Consider the following 13,477-nt stretch of genomic DNA (forward strand, 5'->3'; position numbering starts at 1 on the left):
CCATTTCCTACGCAGTAGCCCCTCTGCTCACAGAAGAAGAGGCACGCTCCAGCACAGGGCTGGTCAGATGAAAGCTACTTCAAACTCAATTAAAATTGTACATTTCCCCTCCATTCACTTCATAAGTTGAAAGAAAGATGCAAATATACATCCCTGGACAGAGAAGGGTAATTATGGGCTGTGCCATGGACATGAAGGTAAACTCCTGAACTCACTGGAACCTGTGTAGGTGCGACTAGGAAAAAACTGCTGGAATGAAAATATCTAGGTATCATTCAACACTATCTTTTCTTCTTATTTGAAATGGAAAAAAAATAATAATTAGGAAATGCCAAAAGAAAACCTCACAACGATTTCAAAAGCATGACATTAAAACGGCAGCCTGTGTTGAATCCAACACACCAAATACTCAAACCAAGTGCTGGCACACGCAGGAATAAGCATGAGGAGCAGAGATGGAGCCCCACATGCTGGCAGCTGCCTCCTGTCCAGGAGGGCTGAGACACCCAAACACTAACTGAGAGCCTCACAGCGCCACCCAGACACAGGCGGGAAGGACTCAGCAAGGACATGCCAGGGCAGCCTCTGAGAAGGAAACACATTGGTGGGGGTCTTTTTCCAATTGGCCATACAGTAGAGAGAAGTGAAGATGCTGCTGAAGTATATTGGAAATTCAGGGTTGGGTGCAGTGGCTCGTGCCTGTAATCCTAACACTTTGGGAGTCCAAGGCACGTGGATCACCTGACGTCAGACATTCAAGACCAGCCTGGCCAACATGGTGAAACCTCATCTCTACTAAAAATACAAAAATTAGCCAGGCATGGTGATGTGCCCCTGTAATCCTAGCTACTCGGGAGGCTGAAGCAGGAGAATCGCTTGAACCCGGGAGACAGAAGTTGCAGAGCCAAGATTGCGCCACTGCACTCCAAACTGGGCGACAGAGTGAGACTCCGTCTCAAAAAAAAAAAAAAAAAAAAACATTCAGAGGTAAGAATCCAAATTAAACAAATTCGGCGTCTTTTTCCTCTTCTCATGTGCCCTGACAACCACACACTCCTGCACCCACGCCCACCCCACACATCCATTTCCACACCTTCCCCCCATGCCTGTATCCATATCTTTACTGCACACACCTGTGTCCATAAGTTCCCACACACCCGTGTCCATGCCCTTTGCCCCACACCTGTGTCCATGCCTTCCCCCCAGACCGTGTCCGTGCTTTCCCCATCATGCACATCTGTGTCCAAACCCTTCACCCCACACCTGGGTCCATTGCCCTCCCCTGAAAAATGAAAATCCTGCTCCCCCTTAACCTTTCCCATCAGACCAAGACCTGCTCAGCCTTCAAGTGATAGCTTACATATCTCAGCCCCCCCGTTCTCAATAAATAGTTACTGGATGAATGAATGACAGATTATGATAATAACCATAAAAGACTACCAACTTTTAAGTACTTACTACGTGTCAGGCCTCCGCAGTAAGGTCTTGGAAAACATAATGTCACTGAGTACACATAGAAACCTAAGAGGTTGCAGAAGGACTTGCATTTTGCAGACAACCAGATGGATACTCAAGCAGGTTGCCTGGGAGTCCTGCAGCTGTCCCCACAAAGCCCACACTCTTCTCCACTGCAGTAAACTAATGAACAGAGAGACACAATGGGCATCTGTACCCCAGGCATCTGACTCCAATTCCTGGGCCTCATGACCCTGACTGTAAATAAATCCCAAAAATCTTTAGACATCAGTCAAGGCCATTACCTCCAAGGCCATAGAGGCCAAAGGCATGAGAGGAACAAGAGGAGGACATTTTTTAAAGATTTTGAGATCAGAGGCCGGGCACGGTGGCTCAAGCCTGTAATCCCAGCACTTTGGGAGGCCGAGGCGGGTGGATCATGAGGTCAGGAGATCGAGACCATCCTGGCTAACACGGTGAAACCCCGCCTCTACTAAAAAAATACAAAAAAATTAGCCGGGCGTGTTGGCGGGCGCCTGTGGTCCCAGCTACTCGGGAGGCTGAGGCAGGAGAATGGCGTGAACCCAGGAGGTGGAGGTTGCAGTGAGCCGAGATCGCGCCACCGCACTCCAGCCTGGGGGACAGAGAAAGACTCCGTCTCAAAAAAAAAAGATTTTGAGATCAGATCCCAATTTAGCTTACCCCTACCAAGTGCAGAATCTGACCCCATGCAAACAGAAACATCTCTCTTCTGCTCCTACGCCCCATGTTCTTGATGGGTTCCGTTTTTATTTGCCCCTACATCATTTCCAGTGAGAAGGGATTCCCACGGACAGCCATAGTTAAAGGGTCAAAGGGTTGATTCCACCTGGGACAAGGGAGGCTACGAAGACTTAGACCATCAGCCAGTTCCATTCATCAGAAGACTGATGGGCTACCACATGCCCTCTGCAGTTTAATGTTCTAATGGAGGAATTAGGGGGCCAGAGGAGCTGTGGGTTACATTTGAATGAGCCACATAAGCAGAGGCTTGAATCATCTTTGCAATGAGACTGGATATGAAGCCTGTAACCAGTTGCAAAGTAAGTTCAACATTTGGTATCACCTATCCACCTTCATGTGCTCTAGAAGGGATAGGGAATTTCATTGTTTCAGCATCTCAGAATCATGAAATGAATGAGATTGTTTAATCAAAAGGTCAAGTCCAGTTCATAGGCACTGATATTAAGTAGTAGTAATGGTCTTCTTATGACTCGCACTGAAAACAGAAGAGAAGGCATGATTTCTGCCTTGTAATTCAGGGGATTAGACAGCTTCCTGAAACCACCAGAGGGCACTATAAGACCCTTTATGACCAAGGAGGAACAAGGGCCCAAGACACGGGACTTGGCCTAACCTTGGTGCTGTCATATGGCTTGAGTCAGTCATTTCAGTGATCTGTACTTCAGTGCTGTCTACAGAATAAGAGGTACCAACATTTATGCATATACCCACTTCATGAGCGTCTACTGGGTCCAAGTGTCTGTGCGGGTCCCATGAGGAATTCAAGGCAGTGATAAGGTAATCGCCCATTCTAGATAAGAAACTGGCAAGAGCAAAGCAACAGTCAACGACACACAGTACAACTGGGAGGCAGTAAATTTGGGGGACCAGGTGTCTGACTGACCCAGGAATGAGGGGTATCTCAGGATATGGGACTTTCAGGGTTGAAGCCAGCAAAGTTCCTTGCAAATGGGGGTAATTGATCACTCTACAGTAAGTAGAACAGTATCATTGGAAGGAAAGCTCAGTGTGATAAATTAGTAAAATTAAGGTGAAAGTGAGTCTAGAAAAGCCTACACACCCTTAATCTAATACCTCATCATTCTTTGAGACGAACTGCAGGTGTCTCCTTCCCAAGGAATTCCTTCCTGAACCCCCTGGAATGAATGAAATCCCTTACTCTGTGCTTCCACAAGCCTTCAGGCATCTCATCAAATTGTTTTTACCAAAATGGATTATGATGATAGCTTTATATGGCTGCCTTCAAACAAGACTGTGCACTCTCTGAGGGTAAGAATGGTGTGCTTTGCACACTTAGATTATTTAACTTCGATGTGAAATCATCAGTTATCCTGCCTTGTCTAATCCATACCAAGGTAAGAAGTCATTACAAGCCACTATGTTTTTATAGAGTGAAGAAGTTGAAATGTTCTAACACTCAGAACTTAATTTCTAGGATTCAGATTTCATAAAACACATGCAAAAAACTGGGGTTTCTAATTGGGACAATATGCTTTTTAAAAGATCAGTGACTTAGTATTTTGTTCATGAGCTGAACAACGTGATTGTTGTGTGCTGCTAAGAATGAAACTGAAAATCATGGAAAAAAAGCCTTTTCCTGGAATTTCTGAGTAACATACCAAGTTGCATTATTTAGAACTAATACTTTGACCTCTATTAACTAACCAAGGGTTGCAATTCAATTAGTGATTTTGTAGCAAGTCTTATAAATTGTGGGAACTCTGCCAGAGATATGAACAGAACAGAACTAAGAAAGAATTTCAGATAGGAATATTGTGAAATCCACTGTCTACAAGCTAGATTTTAGGGTGTATGAACTTTAGAATGAAACTTTTTTGCGTGTGTGATAATGAGAATTTGCACCAAAAACAAACAAAAAAATGAAACAAACAAAAAAGCTTCTGACCAGTAATTTTTCGTCGCTAGAAGTCCAATGCGCTATCCATTGCGCCACAGAGCCACATTCTGACCAGTAATTTTTAAATAAAAACTTGAATTTGAAATTCAGGAATATAGAACAGATTAAATGTACAAACAAGCAGGAAGGTTTTTGTAATATACTCATCATGTACATCAGGAGTGTCTAACCTTCTGGCTTTGCTGGGTCACATTGAAAGAAGAATTGTCTTGGGCCATACATAAAACACACTAACACAACTGCTGATGAGCTAAAAAAAAAAAAAAATCGCAAAAAAAAAAAAACCCTCATAATGTTTTACCAAAGTTTACGAATTTGTGTTGGGCCACATTCAAAGCGTCCCTGGGCCACATGCAGCCTGCGGCCCATCAGTTAGAGAAGCTTGATTTACATGGTAACAAAGTGACACTGAAAGGAAACATATTGAAATCCAAAATGCTGAAGGAGTGAGTGCAGACCCTTAAATCACAGCTGCACAGAATGTTGCCCTAGGGAACATCTGACCCCTATTCATGCTAGTGAGGATGCTAGGGCCCAGTGAGGCTGAGTAGCTTACTACCATTGCTGCAGTGACAGCACAGCAGGGTGGAAATCAAGAGGGTCCACCCCAGCACTGCTACCTCCTGGCCAGAACCTGGGGGTCATTCCAGACCCTCTTCCTTCCTGCAGATTGCACCACGTCTAAGCGACTCCACTGCATGCCCACCGGCCCTCTGTCAGCATGGTGGCTGGTGCCTCATTCCCAGCCTGCATTACCTTCCACCTGGATGACCAGGGTCTGGCTCACTGCCCACCCATCCTTCACTCTGCTGCCAGAGTCCTTTCCACACTGCAGATGGGTGTGTCACTGAACCAGGGTCACTGGCTGCCTGTGGACTTTGAGGAGATGTTGAATGTCCTGTGCCTAATACGGGATGCCTTTGCCTCCAGCAGGGCTGAGCTATTTGTCATGATCCTCACACCACCATGACTTTGCGAGTTTCCTTGTCTGCTCTCACGCTCTTTCTCCAGCCATTGTTCTCTCTCTGTTTTGGGAACCACAATTCCAAGATTCCTGACAAATGGCTTCTGTCCAGGTTTGGCAGTGGGCAGTGGTGGTGGGAGGTGACTTGAGGGTTGGGGGAAGGGAGTTGCCACAGTATTTTGTGGACACGTGCAGCAGCTGTGGTGTCTCTGTGGCTCCAGCCCTGCTGGGAAGCTCCTCCCTCCCAGGTCCGAGGTCCTGTGGGCAGCACCAACTCCCAGCTCAAGCAACACGCCCTCTTGTTTACCACTCCAGCCCAGGGGCTGGTAGCAACTTCCTGCTATTGCACTGTCTTCTGTTTCTCGGCTGTATAAAAATAACCCCTGTATTAGATTCTTTGTTTGAAACACCTAGAGACATTTCTCTAGCATTTCCCACACTGCCCTGTCATTCTGCTTTCCTTGTCTGGTTTCTCCACTAACCTCTCCCAGGAGCATGAAAAGTTCTCTATAGGCAGAAGCCTTGTCTTATTTCACTGTGTTCTCAGCATGTGTCTGTGGCATGACTGGCTGAAGGGGCTGCTGGCTTTGCACATCTCAGGTCCGATATCCCAATATCTGGGCCAGATGGTTCTTTGTTGTGGGAGCTGACCTGTGCTTTATAGGATGTCTAGCAGCAACTGTGGCCACTGATGCTATTAGGAAGAAGAATTGTAATAAAAAGAGAGTGCTGAAAACCATGAATGTGCTACCAATTAGTTTCAGAATAGTTTTTCTGAAACTACTGGAAAAAAGTTTTAAGAGACTCAATCTTGCTATGTTGCCCAGGGTGGCCTCAAATTCTTAGACTCAAGTGATCCTCTCACCTCATCCTCCAAGTAGCTGGGATAACAGGTACATATACCATGGCCAGCTAAAACCACTGAAATTTATAATTTCCTTTTTTTTCCTTTTTTTTTTGTTTGTGTTTGTTTGTTTTGTTTTGAGACAGAGTCTTGCTCTGTCATCCAGGCTGGAGTACAGTGGCACAATTTCAGCACACTGCAACCTCGCCTCCCACGCTTAAGTGATCCTCCCACCTCAGCCTCCCAAGTAGCTGAGATTGCAGGCACATGCCACTACGCCCCACTAATTTTCGTATTTTTAGTAGAGACGGGATTTCACCATGTTGGCCAGGTTGGTCTCAAACTCCTGACCTCAAATTGTCCTCCCACCTTGGCCTCCCAAAGTATTGGGATTACAGGCATGAGCCACCATGCCCAGCCATAATTTACGACATTCATAAAGAGAAAGCATCCAAGGTCCTAATTTCAGAGATGAAGTTATTCCCCAGGCCTAATGCCAGACACTGTCCTTCCTCTTCCTAGCCCCAATATGCACACCTTAGTAAAAGAAAGAAGCCCCCTTACCCTTGGATCTGGTACCTTCAGGGTCTCTCAGTGTAAGGAGTAGGTAAGATGCTTCAAAAGAGCATCTGTAGCTCTGGCGTCACTTAAGAATTCAATCACTGAAGCTCAATGTTTGTGAATTGAAAGTATATGGAGAAATGCAACTGGAATAAGCGTATCTTTTGGAAAGGTGTCAATTTCATACAAGTGTGTGATTGTCTTGGCTTGCCTTATGGGGGTTACTGGGCTAAACCACATTCCTGTGGATGAGAATGGTGTTTCCCCAATAGGGATGCATATTTGCTTTGTCAATCCTCTGGGGTGATGGGGTGCAGAAAGTGAGGATTTGCAAAGGCAGGTCTTAGACCGCAAAGGAAGATCTTCCTTCTGTGTCTGAAGTTGCAGGTCAGGCTGGTGAAGTGAGTGATGAAAGGGCAGGTAGGTCTGAGCCTGTGTGAAAGATGCTGGCATCCTCCACAATGCCCCTCCCTGCCTGTGTCCCCAACCTCTGCACAGTGACAGCCTCTGAGCTCCTCTTCCTCCAATCTCACAGCAACCTTGGAAGGCTCCAGGGGAGCTGTTGCCAGTCACAGCCCTCAGCCCTGAAGACTGCCCTGCATCTTGACTTCCTACAGCCATGGCCTGTCCACCACCTTTCTGGTGGTAAACAAGATTGCAGCAGTAACAATCAAGTTCCCGGTTAGGACTACCTCATGCCTGCAACCCATGCCAAAACTGATGTCACCACAAGACTGCACCTCCCCCACATTTACCATTCAGGGCAATGAAAATTTTCCAGATGAATGGCCCTAATCCTGAAGGCACTGTGACGGTCACTGGAGCAAAAACAATGTCTCTGCTTGGCAGAGGCAGACTGGCCTAAATCTGGAGCTGTGTTCACTGGGTTCACAGGCTAAGACACCCAACAGTGCAGTCAGCACAGAATACCCCTAAAGGGAATGATGTAGCTTTTATATCCACAGCTTAATTAGACATACTTAATAACTGTGTGTAAGAGCATATATGTGTGTTGTATTTTATTTTTGCTGCATTTATTTTAGTGTTCAATTTTTTTGTTTTTGCATAAAATGTGTTTCCAGGCAGAGCCCCAACTTATAGCTTTGCATTCTGAGGAAATGAGATTAATTTTCAACTCAGCTTCCACCCAGGAGCCTATCAGGTCTTCATGTAGGGGACGTCCCCACAGACCATTCTGCCACTGCTGGGGACAGAGGCCCAGAAGAGGCCTTTCCCTGTGCTGTGCAATCAAGTATCTCATCCTCTCAAATTAGTTTTACACATTAAAGCAGTTGCTGAAACGCCTTCTGCTTCTAATTTAAACTGTCTTCTAATCGAACTGACATTTGCATATTGTTTCCTTGCAAGCCCTCCCTGCCTCTTGACACACATCTCCTCATTTACGACATGCACGACAGTCATGTGAGATGATGCCACCAATGAACCAAGCCAGAGGTGACCAGCTACTCCTCCTGAACAGGGGTCCCTGGAGCACACACCCCATCTCTCAGAGGCCATCTGTGAGACTTTGTTAGAGGTGGAGGTCCTCATTGCCAGTGTGTCCTCAGGGGACGCTGTGCTTGAACATAACCAACACGCAGAATTCAGGAATACTCTGGTGTAATATCCCAGGGACATGGCTCCTTTGACACAGAGCTTAATAATGTTTTAAATATGTCAGATGCTCAGTGGGGACTGAAATGAAAGCAAGTACTATCTTCTGACTTTTGCGAGAAGTTCAAAACCAGCTGAGTTTAGTTGCTAGGAAAACTAAAGAATCACTAATACTTAAATATGTTGAATCTCAAAAAGGAAAGTGGAGATGCAAGATGAGACAAGGGTTACCCTTTACAAGGCGGAAGCAAATGGGAGGTGGGGTCACCATGCAACTAAGGAGGGGAACAGATGTGCTGCTGAGAGCACAGATGCCGAGAACCCAGTGATGACCGGACAACACCAGGGAGCATCCCTCTCAGCAAGACCGAGGGACAGGTGAAGGGGAGGAGGGCAGCAGCTGAGGCCAAGAATTTGGAGTCAGGATTCTTTGCTTTGAACTGCTTTGTTATGTGACCTCGGCTAGTCACACAACATCCCTGAACTCAGCTTTCTCCATGGGATCCTAAAATTTCTTTTAGGGCAGTTTCTTTTACTTTTAGAGAAGCAAATGCATTGTAAAGAGAATATTCTCATCAAAATATTAATTATTCTCATGGCATGACACCTTTCTTGGTAACGTGTAAAGCTGATAGTTATAGGTCATTGCTAATAGGAAATGGTATTCTGGGTCAAAATTTCTAGATCCAAAGATGTGAAGCAATCTGTTGAAAAGTCAATGGATTTAAGTTTATTGTACATGCATCTGGCCTTAGGCAAAAGTGCCCGTGGAGGTGCAGAAGATGTACCACATGTGCAGGTGGCTGCTTTGGGGTTGATCTCCTTTGTGATTCACAGATGGAAGCACTGCCTACTCCCTGCAGTCATCCTGCCGGCTCAAAGGTCAAGGCCAGATGGAAGTAATCTGCCACCAGGCTCAGACAAAGATTGGCAAAGATCACCTGAATGCGGATCTGGAGAAGGTGATCGCTTTTCCCAAAGGATGCCTCTGAAACCAAACGTATATAAAATGCCATTATTTCATTTCAAAATTAGCTCTATCTTTTCTCCATGAGTATGGATCATACATGCCTTCAGACTCTTCAACCCTGACTAAGATAATAAATACCAGAATGTAAAATGTTCTGTAAACTGTTAAACAAGTAGTATTCTAAATATCAATTTTTAAGTCACTTGTTCAGACTTGAAGACACATTTTTTCCTATAAGATTCTCATATCATCTTCCCCATCCCACTTAATTTATAATATAAATAAACTATGTTAAAAATATTAATAGGATTGCTATATTAAAGTTGTTCATTAGTAATATACTAAAGTAAATGAAGTCATACTTCTATGAAAAGATGAACTGGATCTTTGACTTAGAAGCTTGAATGGTAGCAGAATGAGAAAAAGGATAGGAAGAAGGGTGTTGTCCTCTTTCTAGGATAAGAAAGACCCTGGCCAGGCCTGGTGGCTCACATCTCTAATCCCAGCACTTTGGGAGCCCGAGGCAGGTGGATCACGAGGTCGGAAGTTTGAGACCAGCCTGGCCAATATGGTGAAACCCTATCTCTACTAAAAATATAAAAATTAGCCAGGCATGGTGGTGCGCACCAGTAGTCCCAGCTACTCGTGAGGCTGAGGCAAAAGAATCGCTTGAACCCAGAAGGTAGAGGTTACAGTGAGCCAAGATTGTGCCACTGTACTCCAGCCTGGGTTTCAGAGCCAGACTCCATCTCAAAACAAAAACAAACAAACAAAAAAAGACCCTTTGCAGTGTTCTGAAGTGGGTGTTGTGTCTCTGGCAGCCAGTGACTCTCCTCCCTATGATCATCATCTCTGAGCTGCTCTCATCACCCTCTCACCCCCACAATGTTCCTTAATACAAGCAGTCACTTCGGCCTCCTGACCGTCTTCCTCCAACTTCTCCATGCAGGAGTCTGTCCTTGGTGCTGTGGAGATGGGTCGACCCAAGCAGGCCAGCACGCAGGTGTCATCCTGTAACTTCCTCTGCTGTGATGCGCTATTGCACCTAAGGTCAGACCTGCTCCAAGGTCAGCTCCTCTAAACCACCAGTCACATGCCTATCCTCATGGCACATCTACCACATGGTGAGCTGGTTTTGTTTGATTGTTGTTTGTTGTGGTTTCTCCCAGTGGCAGCAACTTCAGGGCTCAATGACACAAGTGGCTCAGCAAGAGCCCTTACCTATAAGTAAGCAAGATTCGGGAGGCTGAGCCAGCCTATCCACCAAACAAAGCCAGCCTTTCTTTTTGTCAATATCTGGCAAAGTGGCTGCGCAGGCATGTGTTTCAGTGTGACCCACTTAACTGTGTTTAAACTTAATTTAAAAATCAATCCTGGCTTCACCCTTTCCCTCCCCTCTCCTCCCCACAAAACCTGTCAAAGTCTGCTGGTTCATTTCTTTTCCAATTAGAATGTCAGAACTTTAATGATATGGAATCAACTCTCTAAGTCCCAATAGTTCTTCTTAGGCCAAGTATCCTGATGCAACAGAGTCAGGTGGTTTGGCAATAACCAATGCCTCAGTTGCCCCTAGGGTGGTTACAGAAGCACTTCAGGGCCACATGAAGCAAGGAACACAGGCAAAGCTACCTAAGACTGTCATCATCTGAGTGAACATAGATTAGAAAGGAACACTGATGTCCTCCATTTAAATGAGGTACCTGTGGTTTGTTTCCCTCGACTTTTTTTTTTTTAAAAACAGGGTCTCACTCTGTCACCAAGGTAGGAGTGCAGCCTGGTGCAGGCTGGAGTGGCCCAATCACAAATCCCTGCAGGCTTGAACTCCTGGCCTCAAGCAATCCTCCCTCCTTGGCCTCCCAAAGTAGTGGGACTACAGGCAAGAGTCACCGCACCTGGCCTCTTTCACCTCTGAACAAGAAAGAACTTCCTATGAGACTTGATTCATTCATTCATTCAGTAAATACTTCCTTGGTCCCTTGTGTCTGAATGGAACTGGGGTAGACACACTAGTAGGGGAATGGTGAACAGCTGATGTGGTTCAGCCATCAGAGAGCTCCAGCCACGTGGGGAGCACTGGTGTTGTTATGAAACCTGAAGTGGCCTCCTTCAGCCGACACACGGATGCTCTAATGCCAGAGAAAGGAGGGATGCTGGGGTGCAGGGAGCTTGAGACAGAGACCCCAGCTGGAGGACGACAGGCAGGGACAGGGTGGGGGAGCCTAGGCCTTTGTAAGCCACGTTAAGGATTAGGATTTACTCTAAAGGTCATGGGAGCCGGCAGCAGAAGTTCTGGCAGCAGAGGCCATCACCATCAGTGCCACTGGATGGGATAATCCTGGCCATGGGCTGGGGAGAGGTGATGGGGAGAGAGTCAACATGGCCTGCTGACCAGCTGGACAACATGAAGAGAGGGGAGAGACGGGTGATTCCCACCATCAGGCTGGGTCCAATGGATATGCACCTTACTAAGCTACAGAGACCTGGAGAGGAGCAGGAGGGGAGCCAAGGAGTTCCATTTTAAATGTACTGACTGAAGAAAACTGCAGACCAATATCCCTGGTGCACACAGATGTAAAAAATCCTGAACAAAATCAAGGCTAAAAATCATAGGATTATCTCAACGGATACAGAAAAAGCCTTTGACAAAATTCAATATTCTTTCATGATAAAAACTCTCAACAAATATGGCATACAGGAAAGTTCTTCAACATAGTAAGACCGTATATGACAAGTCCACAGCTAATATCATACCCAACAGTGCAAACCTGAAAGCTTTTCCTCTAGCATCAGAAATAAGACAGGGATTTCCACTCCCACCACTTCCATTCAACATAATCCTAGAAGTCCTAGAAAGAGCAAATGGGCAAGAGAAAGAAAGAAAGGCAACCAAATCAGAAAGGAAGAAGATAAATAGTCTGTTTGAAAATGATGTGATCTAATATACAGAAAACCCTAAAGACTACCATAAAACTGTTAGAACTAATAAACAAATTCAGTAAAATTGCAGGATAAATATCAACATGGAAAAATCAGTTGAATTTATTTCTTTCAATTGCATTTCTAGACACTAATAATGTACTATCTGAAAAGAAATCAAGAAAAGAATCCAATTTGCAAAAGCATCGAAAATAATAAAATACTTAGGAATAACTTTAATCAAGAGGTGAAAGATCTGTAGACTGAAACCTATAAAACATTGATGAAAGAAGCTGAAGAAGACACAGATAAATGGAAAGATATCCTATAAACACGAATTAGGAGAATTTCATTAAAATGTCCATACTACTGAAAGTGATCTACAGATTCAATGCCATGGCTCTTGAAATTCCAATGAAATACAAAAAAAATAAAAAAAACCCTAAAATTCATATAGAACCATAAAAGATTCCAGATGGACAAAGCAATCTTGAAAAAAAGAATAAAGCTGGAGGCATCACATTACCTGATTTCAAACTATATTACAAACTTATGGTAATCAAAACCACATATTACTGGTATAAAAACAGACATATAGACCAACAGAATAGAATATGAAGCCCAAAAATAAACCCATGCATACATGGTCAACTTAACTTCAACAAAGGCACCAAGAATGGGGAAAGGATAGTCTCTTAATAAATGGTACTGGGAAAACTGAATATCCACATGCAAAATAATAAAATTGGACTCTTACTCCACAACTCAACTCAGAATGAATTAAAGACTTAAACATAAGACCTGGATAAGAAGGTGACACCTATCTGCAACTAAAGATCAATCTGGAAAGTCCCCCACCCCTACGAGTCTTCCTGATCTGCAAGACGAACCGATCCACTGGAGAAAAGCCAGTGTGAGTTGTCATCCACATGGAAAGGGAAAATCACTCTTGGAGCACTCAGACTCCACCTATATTCACTCACTGGAGTGCTAGGAGCACTGGGGATTATGAATTATACTGTTTCACTTCAATATTCCTCAGCCACAATCTATATTCTGTATTTTATTCCACAGTGGTGCAATTTGGAATTGGAACCACTTTGCATCTAATTAACAGGAATATGGAATACAGGTTATTATCAGCCTTTTTGGCAACAAAGCCCTCAATTACAGGGAATTCCTGGAAGAAAGCTGATCACTCCCCAGTTCCGTCACTATTCTGGGAGGCCACCAGGTCCTTGATTCTGAACACATTCAATAACTCTGAGCCTCACCTGACACTAATTACCTTCCTCCAGCCTGTTGACAAAAGAATTTCAGCCTCAGATTTGTTGAGCCCATTTTGACAAGAACAAGGCTTGTCCCTCCCCTGCTGAAAGCTCTTTCAGCGGCTCCCATCAGGCAGTGCGGCTCCAACTTCCCTAAATTACTCCTAATTACACATGAGGTGGA

General features: G+C 44.8%; 1 protein-coding gene across 2 annotated transcripts in view; it reads right to left on the bottom strand.

Annotated features, from left to right (window-relative positions):
- Positions 1–13,477, bottom strand: part of SPATA13 (spermatogenesis associated 13) — a 326,917-nt gene that overhangs the window by 83,734 nt on the left and 229,706 nt on the right. The gene's annotated exons all lie outside the window — the stretch shown is intronic.

This window comes from Symphalangus syndactylus, chromosome 15 (genome assembly GCF_028878055.3).
Source record: "Symphalangus syndactylus isolate Jambi chromosome 15, NHGRI_mSymSyn1-v2.1_pri, whole genome shotgun sequence".
Lineage (NCBI taxonomy): Eukaryota > Metazoa > Chordata > Mammalia > Primates > Hylobatidae > Symphalangus > Symphalangus syndactylus.